Source organism: Dipodomys merriami, unplaced genomic scaffold (genome assembly GCF_024711535.1).
Source record: "Dipodomys merriami isolate MVZ:Mamm:240054 unplaced genomic scaffold, mDipMer1.0.p SCAF_12, whole genome shotgun sequence".
NCBI lineage: Eukaryota > Metazoa > Chordata > Mammalia > Rodentia > Heteromyidae > Dipodomys > Dipodomys merriami.
Genome location: NW_027202493.1, coordinates 32,273,448 through 32,292,761, shown reverse-complemented (window position 1 = coordinate 32,292,761; position 19,314 = coordinate 32,273,448). Strand labels below are relative to the sequence as shown.

At 40.3% G+C, this 19,314-nt stretch overlaps 1 long non-coding RNA gene across 3 annotated transcripts in view; it reads left to right on the top strand.

The window, feature by feature from the left end:
* Positions 1 to 19,314, top strand: part of LOC138823296 (uncharacterized) — a 245,193-nt gene that overhangs the window by 40,750 nt on the left and 185,129 nt on the right. The window contains exons 3-5 of one of the 3 annotated variants that reach the window (XR_011370779.1): positions 1,591 to 1,673; positions 13,754 to 13,947; positions 15,627 to 16,117. The exons of 1 other annotated variant lie outside the window; for it this stretch is intronic. This is a non-coding gene — a long non-coding RNA (uncharacterized lncRNA). Of the gene's footprint in view, positions 1 to 1,590; positions 1,674 to 13,753; positions 13,948 to 15,626; positions 16,118 to 19,314 lie in introns of those variants that run through there. One more of the 3 variants, XR_011370780.1, reaches the window with a different exon arrangement.

Genomic DNA, 19,314 nt, shown 5'->3' with positions numbered 1-19,314 from the left:
ATTCAAGCATTTCTCACACAAGTTTTGCAATTTGAGACTTAAGTCTTCTTTCAAGTAGTCAGTATGTAGCTAATAGGCACTTAACTGTAGCTTATTTCCTATCAAGAAGTCAATATCTGGGCTAGAGATGCAGCTTAAGTAGTAGAGCACTTGCCTTGTTAGGATGAGGCTCTGAGCTTGAATGCTAGTACCACAGAATTGCTGAAATATCGCACCAGCGTCCTCACTAATGAATTAAATATCTATGTACAAATACACACAGATTATTATCACTGTGACAAAAAGTAGCCAGCATTACAGTGGCTTAAGACAGAGCTGAAAATGCACCTACTTTAGTGCCCTGTTTTGCCATTTCCAACTTTTCTGCTTTCCAAGTCACAAAAAAGGATCAACTTCTCTGTTCATTAAATGGATATAGAATCTGCCTTGAGCAATTATGCAGCAGATGAAATGAGATAAATAGAAGTGCTAAGATGTTCCATAAATAGTAGACATTATTGTCTGACAGAAATAATATTTATATAGGGATTTGAAGCTTCTAGCCTACTGCTAGCAAAAGGCATGTGTGTTGTAAGGATTGTTTGCATTTTATGTAGAATGCATTGTACCCTAATCCTCAAGCCTGTTTACCTTGCTAATTGCCTGTCTCTCTGGCTACTATGGGAATTAGCTTGTCTTTCTCTGAGGTCCCTGGTGGCCTGTTTGGTGAGGATAACAGCCCAAAGCATTCTGTGTTCCTCATGAATAAAAGTGCTCAGGGAATTCAATTGCAGTGAGAGTGACATCTTCTCCCCTCCAATTGATTTTCTTTGAAGAAGCAATCCTTTGGAAACTTTTTCTTAGGTATTTATTGCTTACCTTAGACTTTCTCTCACTTCTTATGTGTTCTTTCATTTTGGAGGGACCAAAATAAGTTTTCTCTTCTTGATTGCTTCCAAATGGTAATGATATGGGTGTGTCTCTTTACTGTCACATAGCATAATGTATCTCTTCCATGATCACTGGGAGATTCTGTTTTCTCAACTTCACTTTATTTCTCGTCGATAAATGGGGCATCCCTTTAACATTGTGCATTTTGATTCTTGGCAGTGTGACCTTTAAGCTATGTGACACTGAAGGTTTCCATCATGGTTATCTTAACCAGACTAACTCCTTCACTGCTTTAAATATTGAAGGGCACCTTGTTTGTTACCATTCGTATCAGAAAAAAATACCACCTACAGAATGCACTTTAATTTTAATTGTTAGCAAGCATACAAATAAAACCTGGAGCAGGGCTGGGAAGGTGGCTCAGTGGTAGAGTGCTTATCTTGCAGACATGAGGCCCTGGGTTTGATTCCTCAGCACCAAATAAACAGAAAAAGCCAAAAGTGGCACTGTGGCTCAAGTGGTAGAGCGCTAGCCTTGAGCTGAAGAGCTGAGGGACAGTGCCCAGGCCCAGAGTTCAGGCCCCATGACCGACAAAAACAAAAACAATGACAAGCCATTGCTTGCTTTCTATCTTGTAAAATTGGGATTGTAAATAAACTCTATAAAGTACACTTGAGATACCTTGTAAAATGTAATCTCCCCCTTTCTTGGGTTGTTCAGCAGGTACTCCCTAAAGAAGCTGGCTTTAAGACTGTATTAACCATTTGAGTTTGCATTGAACAAAGAGTTCACAGAGTAACAAGGTACATCAAATACTTAATCTTTTTTACTGTTATTATGAAGGTGATATACAGAGGAGTTACAGTAATATAATGTGACTGCTATACAATGTCACCCCTTACTCGCCCAACCAACAAGTTGTATAGTTGTATAAATATTTTCAACATAGTGTCTAGTGAATATCACTGCTGCATTTGTTCACCCTTTGTGTCACAATTTCTGTGCTTCCCCCTTCCTCCCCCAAAGACAGATAAACAAACAAATAAGAAAAAAGATAAGAAAATGAAAACAACAACAAGGAAAAAAATCTCTTGTTTCCATTTCTTAGAGTTCATTTCATACTTTATATGATCAGAAGCCCATAGGCATTGAGCCTTTGTGTTCCTTCCCTAAATGTACTCTCCTTCTGGTCTCACTCTGTGTGAATGCCTAGAGCCCTGAATAATTTATCATGTCCTGCTATTAATCTATATGATAATAAGTAAAAACTTGTTGTATTAGATAATGTTAATTAATCTCAAACATTATTTAAATAAAATATTTTAGTTTTGGAGTTATAGCTCAGTGGTAGAGTGCTCATCTAGCATGTACAACACCCTGGGCTTGATTCCTAGCACTGCACGGAGAAAAGAAAAGAAACCAAGGGGCTGGGAAGGTGGCTCAGTGGTAGAGTGCTTGCCATGCATGCATGAGGCCCTGAGTTCGATTCCTCAGCACCACATAAACAGAAAAAGCCGGAAGTGGTGCTGTGGCTCAAGTGGTAGAGCACTAGCCTTGAGCTGAAGAGCTGAGGGACAGAGCCCAGGCCCAGAGTTCAGGCACCATGACTGGCAAAAAAAAAAAAAAAAAAAAAAAGGAAAGAAAAGAAACCAAATAAACATATATTTTCAAATAACTATTACCTAAAATATATTTATATATTATTTAGCCAAAATTGATAAAATTTTTTTTATTTCTTCTTTCTTGTGATTTTAGGGATTAAATTCAGGACCTTGGCAAGTATTCTACTTGAGTCATGTTTTCATCCCTTTTGTTTTTAGTTTGTTTTTCAGATAATGTCTCATCCTTTGCTCAAGTCAGAGCCTAAAAATGATCCTCTTACCTCTGCTTCCCAAACAGCATCAACCACCATGCTTGACCCCTAAAATTATCTTTAACATAGATGTTATTTAAATTTTAAGTTGTGCATATTAGGGCTTCAAAAAATGCATTCCTCTTTCAGTCCAAATTCTGAAGCAATAATGAAGTATGACAAAGGAATAAGGCAAATGGAATTCCAAATATCTACTGATAGCAGTAAATACAGGGGATGCCCATGAGAAATGAGCTTACTTGTAATGAATCCCCACTCCAGTAATAGAGCACTTAGCTAGCCTGTGTCAAGCCCTGAGTTCAATACTCACCACCACAATAAATAATTAGTAGTGAACTCTACAACAATCATGCCCCAGCACCTTGTACCATAAAACTTCTGGCAAGGAAGAAAAGAGTACAACCCAAACTCTCTTGAGTCCAGGCTAGAGAGGCAGAGGGGCGACAGCGCAAAGCTACTTTTGACCAGCTACTCCTTCCGCCCATGATGATCAAAGAGCAGAGCTCCATCTGTGATCCACTTAGAGGGAAGTTCTTGGAACTAGAGGAAAACCTGCCCCTCACCACTATTACAGTTAATTTGTTACTCTTTAAACTCTCAATTTTTTTCCTCTGGTAAAGTGTGTATGGTGTAGGAAGAAAGTCACCCTATATTTTCACTATCCTTTAGAATTTTTGTTATTCTACATAATGTTTCTAAGGTAGGAATAGTTATTATTCTTGCCTACAAGTAGAGGAAAAATTGAAGGCCGTATATGAGAGCTTGAGGACCCCGGAGAATACATGTTCATGGCTCCTCTTGCTTGGGAGGGAGTGCATCTATCACTACATGATCATCTAGCAACATAAATGGGACTATGAACATGCACACACAGCCTGAAAAATCCCATGGAGTACTTGATCATAATATGCTTATCTAAATGACCTAGAATATATTATTTCTCGTTAACATGAAAAAACAAAGTTCAAAATAAATTTTAGAATCTTTTTACTCCTGAAAATATAAATGCAGAATTCAGATGGAACAGAACAGAGATAACACAAATAGAATTAGGAGGAGAAAGGTCAGGTATGGTGGTTCATGTCTATAATCCCAGCTACTCTGAAGGTGGAGACAGACTAGTAGTGATTCAAGACCAGCCTGGGCAACGTTACCAAGATGTTACCTCAAAAAATAAGCTGGGCATGGTGGTTTATACTTGCAATCCCAGCTCCTCAGGAAGTGGAGGTAAAAGGATTATAGTCCAAGGCTGGTCTGAGCAGTTAGTTGGAAATACTGTCAGAAAAACAGAATAAAAGAAAAGAACTATGGGTATGGCTCAAGAGTTAAGAATACTTGCCTAGCAAGCGTGAAGTCTTGAATTCAAATCCCAGTATAGCCAGAAAAAAAGAAAAAAGAATTCCAAGTTGAAGCTATCAAATATGTCTTTCAAGATGGCCCCTTATATATAGCCCAGCTTTTAAGGCCAAGGTACAAATAAAAGAACTCTTCCTCCCAAGTCCCTGACTGCCTGCTAGGTGCTAATTTGTGCTGGGTCCTTTCCAGACTTGGTTATCAAGCATTCCATCCACTCACGTTCCATCTTGAAAATAGGGAGAGAAAGAAACGGTTTCCCTAGCCCTGAGGAAACAAGAAGGAATGAGCAGGAAGCCCTGGAGCATGGGAGACCACTTAATAGGACCAGAAAACTTGGGAGTTAGACTGCTTTCAATTTGAGTTCTAGCTTCTAATTATGAGACTTATACAAATTATGTAACCTCTTATGAGAGGAAAATTAAAAGCTTCTCTTCTTGCCTTTCTTTCTTTCTCTTTTTTCCCCCCTTTTTCTTTTGTCCATCATTGGGCTTAAACTCAGGGCCTGGGACTGTCTTTGAGCTCTTTCGCTCAAGGCTAGAACTTTACCACTTAGGGTGCCACTTCTATTTTTCTAGTGTGCAATTGGAGATTAGAGTCTCATGAACTTTCCTGACCAGGCTTTGAACTTTGATTATTAGATCTCAACCTCCTGAGTGGCTAGGATTTTTGTCCTGAGCCACCAGTACCTAGCCTTTTTTTTTTCTTTTTTCTTTTCTTTTTTGTTGGTCATGGGGCTTGAACTCTGGGCCTGGGTGCTGTCCCTGTGCTCTTCAGCTCAAGGCTAGTGCTCTACCGCTTGAGCCACAGCACCACTTCTGGTTTTCTAGTGGTTTATTGGCGATAAGAGTCTCATGGACTTTCCTGCCTGGGCTGGCTTTGAACCCTGATCCTCAGATCTCAGTCTCCTGAGTAGCTAGGATTACAGGCGTGAGCCACCAGTGCCCGGCAACTTTTTTTCTTTTAAAAGAGTAGAAATAGGGAGAGGGAAAAAGGTTATACTGTGATGAGGATTGAAGGATCGTATGTGTGTGTGTGTGTGTGTGTGTGTGTGTGTGTGTGTGTGTGTGTGTAAACCCCACTAAATGCTGTTTGTAAAACAGGAAGGAGGGAAAGGGAGAATGAGAATAAGGTTGAGGAGGTGCACGTGTTCAAAGTGCACTGTGTGCATGTGTGGAAATATCACAATAGAACCCCCTCATACTACAAGTGTATGCTAATTTAAAAATTAAATAATTAAATAAAGTTAGAAATAAAATTGCAAAGAGCCTGAAACAGAAGAGACAACCAGTTATTTAATTTGATTCAATTGAGAGAAATATTGCTCTGCTGAAATGAGAGCAACTAGGATTTGTAATAAAATTCTTCAGTAGTAAATACATAAGAGTTGGAAATACCTGTGAATTTTATATATCACGGACAGCTATTGTAAGAAGATCCCTAGGATAAATTATTATTAATGAAGAAAACACAAAAACATTTTAAGTTCAGCATATACTACGATCATATGTATTGTGATTTTCACTTTCATAAAGGAATATCTAGAAACACATAGTCATGTTGAAATCTCCCAGCTTCCTGGGGCTGGTGGGATTCAAACCCACAATCAGTGAAAGGAGTCACCAGCATTCAGTCAATCTGGCTGTAAGCTTTTATAAGCCACGTGGTGTCTGTCTCCAGCTTGCAGAGCTTCGGAGAGCTATTTGCTTTTCATGGGGGATTTTTTTTATAGGAAGAGGTTTCATGTAGGTGATGTTTACCAATGCAAGCAAGCAAGGTTACACAAGTAAAACATAGCCTTGAGTCACTAGAGCATAGGCAAAACCATAATCTCGACTTGGTCACATGACCAATACTATCAATGCTAGTAGGCAGAAACATGCCCTGGATCTCCAGTGTTCCTTCACAAGATGGTAGTGGGTGAGAGCCCAGGGAGCAAGCATCACATATGGGGGAACTCTATTACTGGAGTTGAGTCTATAATGGAAAGGTTGTGAAAGACCCTGAAGTTCAGGAGAAGGAACAGAGAAAAGTTCTAGGAGAGGAAAAGTGCTGATTCTAAGGAGGAGGGATATGTCTTAGGCAAAGCCTTCCGCTAAGAATGTCTTGATAGAAAGAACTAGGAAGGAAAAAGCAGAAACCTAGAATCCGGTGAGCATATGTGTGTGATTGGCTTGGCCAATGCGGTGTCAGTTTTGCACTTTAACTCACTCCATACAAATACACTGTGTACAAGTCTGGTGTGGGATGCCTTCTCTCTTCCCTTTCTGTTCCCCTCACTCCAGTCCTACCATGCCAAGCCTTGTAATGGCAGATAATCAGGGCCTAAGAGGTCACACACAGGATTCGGGCCTTGACCATGGTTGCTCAGTTACTGTCTGCTTTGTATGTTATCTTCCTCATAGAATTCTTACCACAAGTATATGAAGTAGGCATTGTCTCCATTTTAACAGATGAGGAAATAGAGTAAATAATCTGTCCAATGTCACATGCCTAATAAGTATTAAGACCAGAGTTTAAAATCTGATCTATTTGACTGATAAGCCTGTGCTGTGCTTCCTGGAATATGTCTCCTGGGAAATTTTGGGAGAATTTTAGATTACAAAGTAATTATCCCATCATCAAAAACCAAAAACAACAGCAACAAAAAACCCCGTACATTCTTCATGAACAAAGCACTGAAATAAATTATAAAGAAGAGATGAAGTGTAATTGTGCGTTAACAGTGTCTTATCAACTAGTCTGGACCATTTAACTTCATTTGGCTAGTTAATCCCATGCTACCACATAATATAGTTTGTTTTGTGGATCAAGAATGTAGCAAACTGCAGCCCAAGGCCAAAACTGGCCATCCTCGTTTGTTTTCTACTGTCTATGCTTACTTCCCGGCCACTGTTGTGGCAGAACTAATTGTGATAGACAGCATATGGCCCATAATGTTGAAAATGCTTCCTATCTAGTTTTTCATAGACATGGTCTGCTAGTTTGTGCTGCAGAGCATAAAAAGAACAAATAGCAGAAATAAGTATATAAAAATGAATATATAGCAGAACAAACCCTCTGCTATAACAAATATGCCTAGTCTAGCTTTTTATAGGAAGAAATAAATATCTTGGCTGTTTTTCTGAATTTTATTATTCTTTAATGCCTTGGTTCTTACTGAAGAAATTTTATTTCCATTGTATTTTATTGAAATTATAAATTAACATATTTTAGGACTGAAAAAGTAGGCAGCTTTTTACAAATATTTTTATTGTTATTATAGTAATGATTGTACAGAGGAATTAGCGTTAGGTAAAGAGTACATTTCTTTTTGGACAGTGTCACCCCTTTCCTCACTCCCTATCCTCCACCCATAACTTTTATAACTTATTTTTAACAGTGTCCAGTGAGTATCATTACTGCATTTATTTGCCCTTTGCCCTTCCATTTCTGTGAATAGCAATTTTGAATTGGCTTATTGATAGCTTCATTTTTAGATACTTCAAGCAGGGGTTTTCATTGAAGAGTTAAAATGAAATTGAAAAATTTCAGGAAGAGTTCACATGGAATTTTCACCCAAATGAAATATAGAGAGCAGGGTATGAATCCTGGAGTGCACATCTGTTACTTTACATCTGAGGAAATATTTTAAATATAGCTTTCATTCTCTTGACTCTTCATAAACTGCATCTTTAATTATGGAGAACTTTATGTTCATTGGAGTAGTGACTGTTTTTTCAAATTTCATCTAGTGATTGGCTGGAGTGGAAAGAAAAAGTAGCTATTACACAGAGGAAGTGGCATGGGGAGTCCTGAGTTCCAGTCTTGGCTAAATATGGTTATTGTTTCTCAATTTATCAATCCCTTCAGCTCCCAAGAGCAGAGAGAACAGGCAGTGGAGAGTCTTGGGAAAAATCCCTCCTCATGCAAACTGGGCAAACCCAGGGTATTTTCCCTCAGCAGTACTGACCATAGATGACAGGTGCCTAAGTGTAAGTAAGGGAGACTAGACAGCTCAAAAATGTGCTAGGAAAAAAAATCCTCAACCTGAGTAATTTATTCCTAGATTGTGTTCCTGGAATTGTTGGTGCTGGCAGTGCAGCCACCTCATCACAAGAGTCACTTATGGAGGCTGATCATGAGGGCTCTTCTCTGGTTCTACTTTATCTCCCTGGCAACACAGCTCCATTTCTGGGACTCAGAAGAGACAAGTTTTCCAAGCCCACTGTGCTCGTGACTAGAAATTCTATGCACCTTACCTTAATGTGATGCTTTATATTCCCCCTAGGGTTCCATTGTTAGGGTGTTTATAGTAGGATTGATGGGGCTGATATTTCTCACACAAGATTAGGTCTGTCCACTTTGAGACATAGCTGACACTGATTGGCATGACTCCATTGCTTTAAATAATTTAACTTAAAAAAAATCTATTCTTATTTACTTTCTTAAAATCCTTATGCATTTCTTAATTTTGACTGTTTTTCCTCCTGACTTTTGGCTTGTAGGCCTTTCCATCAGGAAAGCAATTAAAATAATTGTTTGCTAAATAAATTACATCATACATTTTAAGTGTAAAAAGGTCAGATGGAATGAGATGTAGAATAAGGCATAGAAGTCTGCTCTCATGACCATTCCATTACATCTTGTACTTAGTGGTTCTAGACGGAACCACTGAAAATATAAAAGTATTTGCCATTCTGGGCTTTCTATATATGATTTAGGTGCTTATGCATGTGTACAACCAGAGTACCATTTTTTATTTATTCATTTATTTACAAATACAGTAAGTACATCTAAGTATATTTGCCAGAATTCCTACGGCTAGCTACTTTATAAAGAAGAGAGGTTTATTACGTTCATAGTTCTAGATATCCAAGAACATGCTATAGGCATTGGTTTCTAGTGAGAGCCTCATAGTGGACAGCCATATGGTAAGAGTATTTGAGACAGAGCTTAACGTGCCAGACCTTATGTAGAATGAGCAAAGAAATAAGAGTAGGAAGGAACCAAGCTTCTTCTTGTATAACAACCTGCTCTGTGGCACTAACCTGTACCTGTACGATCTAACCCATGCCAGCATATAAACGAACAGTCTATGAGTGAACATCACTGACTCAGATTTCAGCTCTTTGGGCTTATTGTGCCCTACCAGCCCCACCTACTCACCTGCCAATTGAATATCCTGAAGCATCCTTTCTTTGAGTATAGTTGTTGGAGAAAGTCTTTATTAGCAGAAAACAGGGCTATTGTATTTACATAGGCCTTACTTTTGCTAGAAAAAGGGAATCATGGCCTCTGAAAACAATCCTACGTTACCTCATTTCCCATGGCACTTGACATACATGCAGTAAGTATCTGATACCTGTTAGCTGAATCAAGGGCACATTCAAATTCTAGTGTCATGAAAGTGTTACTTACACTCATGAGATTTGACTGGTACTGATTCTTGGTACCAAGATTTCCTTTTATCATTCATATGTTGTGATAACATCAGAGAATTTCTTCCTTTCCCTTTGTCATTTTCTTTTTTTTCTTTTCTTTTTTTCTTTCTGTCTCTCTTTCTCTCTTTCTTTCTTCCTTCCTTTCTTCCTTCCTTTTTTTTTTTTTTTTTTGTTAAAGCCAAATAGACTCACACTCAGGATCATCTGTCATGAACCCCATGAAATCCCAAGTACTGGGATTTGTGTGTGTGTGTGTGTGTGTGTGTGTGTGTGTGAGAGAGAGAGAGAGAGACAGACAGACAGACAGACAGAGACAGAGAGAGACAGAGAGAGACAGAGAGAGAAAGAGAAAGAGAGAAAGAGAAAGAGAGAAAGAGAGAGAGAGAGAGAGAGAGAGAGAGAGAGAGAGAGAGAGAGAGAGAGAGAGAGAGAGAGAGAGAGAGAGAGAGAGAATATTCCAGGACTTAAATTCAAGGCCTGCATAATGTCGTTTTTTTGCTCAAGGCCAGTGCTTGAGCACTTGAGCCTCAGCTCTACTTCCAGCTTTTTGCTGGGTAGTTGAAAATAAGAGTCTCATGGACTTTCATAGCCCTCAGATCTTAGCCTCCTGAATAACTAGGATTATAGGCATGGATTTCTGACCTGAGTGTTGGGATTGTTGGCAAATTTTTCTTTAAAAATACTGAAGTAGCTAGCATTGGATGTACTAAAATAGATAGCATGCTGAAAAGCATAGGAGGTTTCCACATCTCCAAACAACCCCAAGCAAACAGAACATACCCATGCATATTAGAATGTTTTTTTAATACTATTCAAACTTTTCTTGAAATTGTAATAGGTTTAGTGTACCTTTCCTGCCCTAAAACATTTGTAACTATTTATTTTTTTCTGAGCCTTCCGGAAAGATATATATATATATATATATATATATATATATATATATATATATATATATATATAATCATAGTCTTTTTGAACAACTGCTTAGGAGAAAGGGTAAAGCAATGGGGAAATAAGGAAATTGCCACCATTACTTCAGGAAGCTAATGTTGTACCAGTAGTTCTATTTTGGGAGAAGAAAAGAATTCAGATTCAAGGCTAGTAGAAGTATGATGCTCATCATTCACTTTATTATAGTGATGACAGAAAATACCCTTAGTTCATGTCAACCCTTCCAATAAAGACATGAATGGCATTTTGGTTCTATGCAGTTTCTTCATATTTTTACCGTGATAATTTATACTTCTAAGATAATTAGGGACAGCTTCCAAAGTTAAAGCACTAAAACTGGACCATTAAAAAAAGAACAAATGTAATGAAAAGGATAGAATAGTTCTGTCACTAGAAAAGTCACTAGATGTGCAAAACTGCTAAGTAGCATGTATTTAATGACACTCCGGTGAAATCATGGAAAACTGGCCATTTTCTTTTTTTTTTTTTGGGTCCGGTCGTGGGGCCTGAACTCTGGGCCTGGGCGCTGTCCCTGAGCCCTTCAGCTCAAGGCTAGCACTCTACCACTTGAGCCACAGTGCCACTTCCGGTTTTTTTCTTTTTGCTTATGTGGTGCTGAGGAATCGAACCCAGGGCCTCAGGCATGCAAGGCAAGCGCTCTACCACTGAGCCACCTTCCCAGCCCAACTGGCCATTTTCTTAACACAAATGAGCAGTTTCTGTGAGGAGCATCTGCAGGTTTTGGTTAGCTCTTCCCTGCTCTTTCTTTCTCTCTTAAAGGATAACTTTGTTGCTTGCAAGACAGTTTTAAAAAATAGAGCAAGAATTCCAAAATAGTCTATATTTCTTCTATTTGTTTGCTTGATCTCTCTCTCTCTCTCTTTCTCTCTCTCTCTCTCTCTCTCTCTCTCTCTCTCTCTCTCTCTCTCTCCCCTTCCTCCCTTCTTCCCCTCCCTCCCTCTCTCCCTCCGTTCCTTCCTCACTACTTGTGTTTTTGTTTGTTTGTTTGTTTTTGGGAGAAAATACTTGGGGAAAGGGACAACCCTAAGAAAAGTCAGTGCAACTTCTGCACTGAGAAACACCAAGGCTGGGTGCTGGTGGCCCATGCACATAATCCTATCTACTCAGGAGGCTGAGATCTGAGGAAAGTTGGTAAGAGTCTTATCTCCAATAAATTACTGAGTAAAAGCCTAAAGGGGCACTGTGGCTTAAGTGGTAGAATGCTAGCCTGAGCACAGAGAAGCTCAGGGACAGAGCCCATGCCCCTGATTTCAAGCCCCAGGACCAGTTGAAAAACAAACAAAGAAACAAACAAAAACACCAAAGTCAGTTGTAGCTCATTTGCTTTGAGTAGGGAACCACATGAAATCCAAAAGAACGGAAGACCTATTTCTTTTCTTTCAAAGAATTTAGAATAGAGTTGAATCAAATGGTCTATGTTAGAAGATGAGCAATAAGGAAATGTTTCTTGCCTGCTGCAGAGACATGCATTGAATACTTTCTTTTGTCCAGGCAATGCTGGACCCAATGCTTTGCATTATTCTTCTTATTTCTATCTCTCCTCACTTATCTCACAGCAGCTGCATTGTACAGGCTCAGTCCTGGAGCTGGAAACCATATGTACATTTGGGACTCAAACTTAGTTTTATCTAATTTCTAAAGCTTTTAAAAAATTATAAAAAGTAATAGGAATGAGAAATAGAGTTTCATAAAAGAGATTTAGTGGGAGAGATGTCAGGGAAGCAGACGTGTTTGGAGTCATTAATTTTTTGAATAAAAATAAAAAGCACACAGGAAGAATCAGAGTCTTATAGAGACCATGGAGATTGCACAGGCCAGTTTCTTGTTATCAAAATCAGGGTGAGGGTTATTGCCTTTGGTGAGAAACCAATATGGTGCAGATGGGAAATTAGACAGGATGAAAGGTGGATATCTGCCAGAGTGGAGTTGTCTAGATGCCTTATTAATGATTAGTGAAAACATCCTGAATTCAATGAGCTGCTTTTTTTTTCTTATTTGTTTTGTGCAAGTCCTGGGGCTTAAACTCAGGGCCTGGGCCCTGTCCCTGAGCTTCTTTGGCTCAAGTACTCTACCACTTGAGCCACAGCGCCACTTCTGGCTTTTTCCATTTGTGGTACTGAAGAATCTAACCTGGGGTTTCATGTATGCTAAGCAAGCACTCTACCACTAAGCCACATTCCCAGCCCCGATCTGCCATTTTTTTAGAAGATGATCATGTTTAGGCAAGAAATATATGTTTAATTGAATATTCCACTAGTTGTTAACAAATAAAAAATTTGTCCAAGAGATTTTGTACTAAAATTATGTATATTTATACACATATATAAATATTTATGTATATAGACATTGTATGTATATTTATGTGTATACACATATTATGTATACACACATATCTCATAAGGGCTTAGATTAATATGCCATCTTTTTCTCCAAAGATGTAAAGACTGGCAAGTAAAAGCCAATCTCAGAATTAAACATCACTTTCCCAATTTGTAGCAATTCATAGGTCAAAGTGCTTAAAGTATGTAATATCCCATCCCTTTGGTTTTGCAGCTACTAGGCCCTGAGTTTACTACTTCTCATCATACAAGATGAGTCAGTCTTTGGTGACTGGAGTTAGGGCCTGCCACTGCCTTCTAGATTACCCCACTTTCCTGCTTTCACTTCCCAACTCTCTTCTCTTTGTTACAGTCTGTTATTTTCAAGTCAGTCCTTTCCTGGCCAATGTGTTTGTTAGCTAATATTTGGGGAAATTACTGATGATAATTTAAGATAGCCTTCTTAGTGGGTTCTGATTTTTAACAAAGAGGAGTAAAGTGAATAGGCCCTCTAATATTTAAAGGAATGAGCTTTAATCGTTCAGTTTTTGGAGGTCAGGAAATTCTTCATACTGCCTGTTTGTGAGAGTGGGGTCATGGTCATGGAAGAGTGGGGTCATGGAAGCCACCAGGATTCAATAGTCTGGACTCTAGCCTAATGACCTTATTTAATCTTATCACCTCCCAAAGGCCATCATAGTTGAACTAAGTTTGTACCCTAGTATCTCACCACAGGGATTAAATTTCAACATATAAAGCCTTGCTTTATATGCCCTATCCAAATCATAACATGTACACAGGATAGTATTAAAGGACACAACAACTCCCCAAGAGGTTGCGCATGGGGTAAGTAGTTTGTTTCCCTCTTACTGGAGATTAATGGTAAACCCTTAGGCCAGATTTGGTTTCTCATTCTGAAACTGCTTTCTTTCTTCATTCTTCAGGTCATGAACAATACTCATTCTTTTGCCACTGGTCAATCCACTTTCAACTCTAGCCTCATAACACAGCATTCCCAGTCAGTGCTTCTACAGCTTAGAACCAGCAGTGACCCAGAAATTGCTCTCTTCCAGATTCAAACTCCAGAAAATTTTAGTTGTTCCTCTACATTAGGTGAATACTTTAAAGACAGAAAAAGGTAAAGAAAGATTAATTGGCAGTGCTGACCATAGCTTTGCCATCTGGACTTTGGTAAATTATGTTTAGATATCCTTTACAAACTGTAGTTTACCTTCAAAGAGGCCAAATACTTTTTTTCTATCGGTTTTCTTAATTACCCGTCAAGCACAATTCCACCTCTCTCTGCCTAGAACTGATTACAGTCAGGGAGGTAACAACTTCAGCTGATCCAGTCATAATTTTCTAGCAAAATATTAAATTTATTGGACTAAAATCTATGAGACGCAGCAATAGACACATTTTAGAAGGCACATTTTAGGGGCAGCTGCTCTTTCCTTTAGCAGATTCTTATTGTCTGGGCTTCCAGACTTCCATCCCCTCAACAAATCCCTTATAAATGAACAGGCTCCATCTCTCTGTATTACGTGCAAAGACTGGTGAGTCATGGAGCCTCAAAAAAGCACAATGGTCCGTTGCAGAGCGAGAAGACGTAGGTGTTAAATAAGTTCACAAAAGAAACCTGGTTCTTGCTTTCAGCTCAGCCTACACTGGCTGTGAATCTCCACAGCACACTTGGTTCTCGGAATTGTGCTCATTTTAGTCTTATGAGTCAGTGTTTATGTGTATTCATTGAAATAATGTATAGGAATAGGTGGCATACAAAAACAGGGAGAGCAGGTGTAGAGAGCTAACGGTTTTTTCAAGTGAAGTTAGAAGGAGATGAGGGGAGGAGAGGCAAGGGAAGGGGAGGGAAGGAAAGAGGAGTTGGGGGGAGAAAGAGAGAGAGAGGAGGAGGAGCAGGAGGAACAGGAAGAGCAAGAGAAGGAGGAGGAGGAGCAGGAAGAGGAGGAAGAGGAGGAGAAGGAGGAGAAGGAGGAGGAGCAGGAGGAGGAGGAAGGAAGAGGAGGAGGAGGAGGAGGAAATAAGAACATCTTTGGAATTTTCCCAGGTTTTTTGTGGGTACAGTGGCATTCATAAACACAGCCTCAATGGGGGTAGTAAGCCAGTGGGAATATAAATGAGTAAATTTACTTCTTTTTTTTAAAAAAATCATTATCTTTAAGTAGTTGTACAAAGGAGTTGCCATTTAACAAAGCAGTTTGAATACAATGTATCTTGAAGTAAAAGATACTTCTGTTTGTCTTTTTGTCTTTTATTTGTGAGTTTTCCTCTGGGAGATGATATTATTGGTTTAGGATCTCTCTCCACATTAAATTATTTTAGCTCCTCAAGAAGATGCATCTTCTGTTTTGTATGTTTCTATTTATCTACACTTAAGAAAGGGAAGATTATTTAGAAAGCTTTCTTTTTCACACACACACACACACACACACACACACACACATGCATGCATGCACGGATGCTATCACTGGTGGAATCAGCAAGTCTCTTCTCTGATCTTTTCACTCATTTGCTTATGCTCATTAACTTTTGTCTCCTTGGTAATGACCTTGTGAGCCATCTGGCACACTGATGCACAAACATTCCAAGTTCAGCATAAGTGCCTGCTACAAAGCCTTCCAACCCACACTTTAGTATCCTTTTGGAACATGTGGTAGTGATTCACCTCTCCCTCTACCACTGGGGCTGAAGTTAGCCTCATTATAGGACTGTTGAATACTGTTAAAACACTGTTAGCCTTTGTTGTAAACACCTCTTAGAAAGTGGCTTTGTTTGTTTCTCTTTAAATGTGCTGAGATGTTGGGGGCTGAGAAGACTTAACCTCCTAATTGACACCTGCTAGACCATTGACCTGTGACCCAGATGCTTTGAGTAAAGGACTGCAGCCAGACAGCTCTTGTCAGCACCAGCTGCACTGAACTGAAACGTGATTCAGGCTCCAGAAGGTCTTGTCCCAGCAAGGAATCCCTGCCACACTGTTGCCATCACAAGCCTTAGTGACCTCAGAAGATCTCTCAGCCACTCATTAGAGAAAGGAGCAAAGTACTTCCCCTTGTGGCCCAGCAGGAGGTATGTGACTGGTGCAAATACAGTCCCTCATTAACATAAGGGACTGAAGTGCCTCAAGACAGAGAGCCTGCCAGGACTAGAGCAACATCATCCCTTTTCTGCATTCAGGGACTGCCTTAATTTGGGCAAATCTCCTTGTCATAGCTCCCTCTGTTACACAGCAGGTGCTCAGCTCTCCATGTGAGCAGCTGGCAAACACCCTCTTCTGCTGCCCCCTGGTGTTGCAACATGAAGTCCAAATAAACACTTCTCTTGAGTTGCCTTGCCTGCTTTTGTTTTGTTGGTCATGGGGCTTGAACTCACGGTCTGGACTCTGTCCCTGAGCTTTCTTGCTCAGGGCTAGCACTCTACCACATGCCATTTCTGCCTTTTTGTGAGTAGTTTACTTGAGTCTCACAGACTTTCCTGCCCAGGTTGGCTTTGAATCTGATCTCAGCCTCCTGAGTAGAAGATGAGAAGCGTGAGCCACTGACACCTGGCCCTTGCCTACTTTTGAATGTCTGAGCTGGTAGTACAGAGAAAAGAATCAGCAATAGAACAGGTAGTAGGGTAGACAGTGAGAAGAGCAGGGGCTGATAAGCAATTCATGTGGTAGAGGGACTCTGGGCAAGTGACAGTGGTGTTAATAGCAGCCAGGGCATGCCTCAGCATGGCGACCACTGGTGGCCTCAGGTTGGCTACCGTTAATCAGGCCTGTGGTGAGAAGCAGTTGTGGGGCAGCTGGAGCAGGCTGTCAGAGACTCTGCATTGAACCTAGAAGGAGAGTTGTCACACACACACACACACACACACACACACACCCTTGCACACACACACCCTCTCTGCAAGCTGTCAATCACAGTCACCTTCATCCCTGGAGGCCCGGAAGCCCATGAACAGCCCAGCCATTAGGTACCTCAGCCCAACCCCAGGCGATGGGAGCTGCCCTGTTAGAGGGGCCACCTGCCCCTGCCTGTGACTTCTTACCAAAAATCCTCCAAGGGCCCAGAATAAAGAGGAACTTCTTGCCTATCACAATTTCTAGCTGAGTAGAAAATAATAATCACAGCCAGATGGTTTGTGACACTGTCAATTGTGGCAGCTTCCATGTTTGCTTCTTATCTGCTTTTGTTTTCCATTCAAACGATGGCAAGTGTAGGGCCATACCTTTGGTAAGCGTCTTGGTTTAAACTCAGAACTTTGGGCTTGCTAGGCCTGCAAGCACATGAATTATGCCTCCAGCCCTTTTTGCTTCACTTATTTTAGATGGAGTCTTGCTTTTTCCCTCAGTCTGGCCTGGACCATGGTCTGCTCATTTATGCTTTCTGCCATAACTAGTATGACACGTTCATCCTTGAGATGGAGTGCCATGGACTTAAAAATAAAAATGCTTTGGAACCTTGGCCTTCCTGATCTCAGCCTCCTGAGTATCTAGGATTACTGGTGAGAGCCAATTATTAAGAGTCCAGTTATTAAGGGTCACATAACAGCAAACAAAATATACATAGCAGCCTCATAAAAAATTAGTGGTTGTAGTTAGGTGCTGGTGGCTCATGCCTGTAATCCTAGCTTCTCAGGAGGCTGAGGTCTGAGGATTGTGGTTTAAAGCCAGCCTGGGAAGAAAAGTCCCTGTGAGACCCTCCAATTAACCACCCCAAAACAGGAAGTGGTACAGTGGCTCAAGTGTTAGAGTACTAGCCTTGAGCACAAAGAGGCTCAGGAACAGTGTGTAGGCCCTGGTTCAAGACCTGCAACTGACAAAAAATAGTGGTTGAAGGTGTGAGCTTTAGAGAGCTTATGGCTAGAAAGGAGAGAGAAGCAGAAATAGAGAAGAGGTGGAAGAACAGGCTGAGGCTTACCCAGTTGCTACTTGCTCATGGAATGTATCCACCTGTCTCGGAAGACAGTGGAATGTGCATTTGTTTCCATGAACAGCTGACACGTAAAAATATCCTGGCAGAGATGGCTTCCTCAGGCATTAGCTATGCTCGTGACCATTCAGGCTGACCTTTTGGGTGTGGTTCTTTCTGGTGTAATATGGGGGTACCCTTATACTCCAAGACACAGGAGCCCACATGAGAGGGTATTAGCAAGCCCATGCCAGTATAGGAAGGTCCTTTAAAGGCAAGGGTTAGAGAGTGTCCCTTCAGTGATTTGGGAGATTAAGACATAATCCCTGACAATATTTTGTTTCTGAAAGGAAACAGAACAAAAAACCCAGAGTCAAGGTTCAAGAGACACATTGCTACTCCAGAGAAACAGTGTATAGCAAACAGTTTGAACATTGTCTTTTGTCCTAGAAGATATGGTTGTGGGTTAGAATCGGAATAAATCTTGCACCTTGGTAAAAATTATTCAGGCACAAAATCTCTGGGGATAATTACTATAAGCAATGCTAGAAGATAAGTGGAATTTTAGTTATAATAAAAAACAAACAAACATAAGACTCTGCCAGGTGCCAGTGACTCACATCTGTATGTATCTACTTGGGAAGTAGAGATCAGGAGGATTGCGGTTTCAAACCAGCTCAGGCAGAAAAGTCTGAGGGAATCCTCTCAAAGGAAGCATCTGGGCACAGTGTTTGCACACACATATCATTCCAGTCATTGCAGGAAGCAAAATAATCAAAAGATTGTAGTCCAGGAACAAACTTGTCAGTAAACAAGGCTTTATCTAAAACATAACCAGTGCAAAAAAGGGATGGAGTTATGGGTCAGTGGTAGGTCACCTGACTAGCAAGTAGGAGGCTTTGAGTTCAAACATCAATAGTAATAAATAAATAAAGAAGTAATAAAGAAAAACCTTATGTTGACCTGAAACGAGCAGTTACTAAATATAATATATAAATGTATAAGCACATGTACATGAAGTGTCCAGGGAGTGTTTGAGGAATTGACACCTGCCCTCAAATCACCTCCCCTCACCAGGGCTCATGATGCTTCCTCCCTTGTTTTGTTGTTGGGATTTCCCCTTCAAAGGGCTTTTAGCTCTGAAAATCTGTCTGTTCAGGTTGGCTCCAGTCTTTGATTCTCCTACCTCTGCCCCCTGAATTTGCTGGAATTACAGGTAGGTGCCACTACATCCTGCCTATTCATCCACATTTGTTATCTGTTTACACATATACACACTGTACATAGTCTCTTGAGTCAGTAGACAGGTACATAATCTGAGAACTGTGTCATTAGGAGATTGGGACATGGTGTGAATTTTGCAAAATATGCTTAGACAAACTTAGATGGTGGTAAATCACTCACACTGAGGTATCTGCTCCTGCTACAAACACGTACAGCATGTGACTCTGCTGAACACTATAGTGTGGTGATTGTGTATCTAAACACTGCCTTTCTTTCCTAAGCACAGGAAAGGCAGTAAAATGCTGCATGAGAGAAATTTTTCAGCTCCATTGTAATCTTCTGAGGCCATCATATATGCAGGT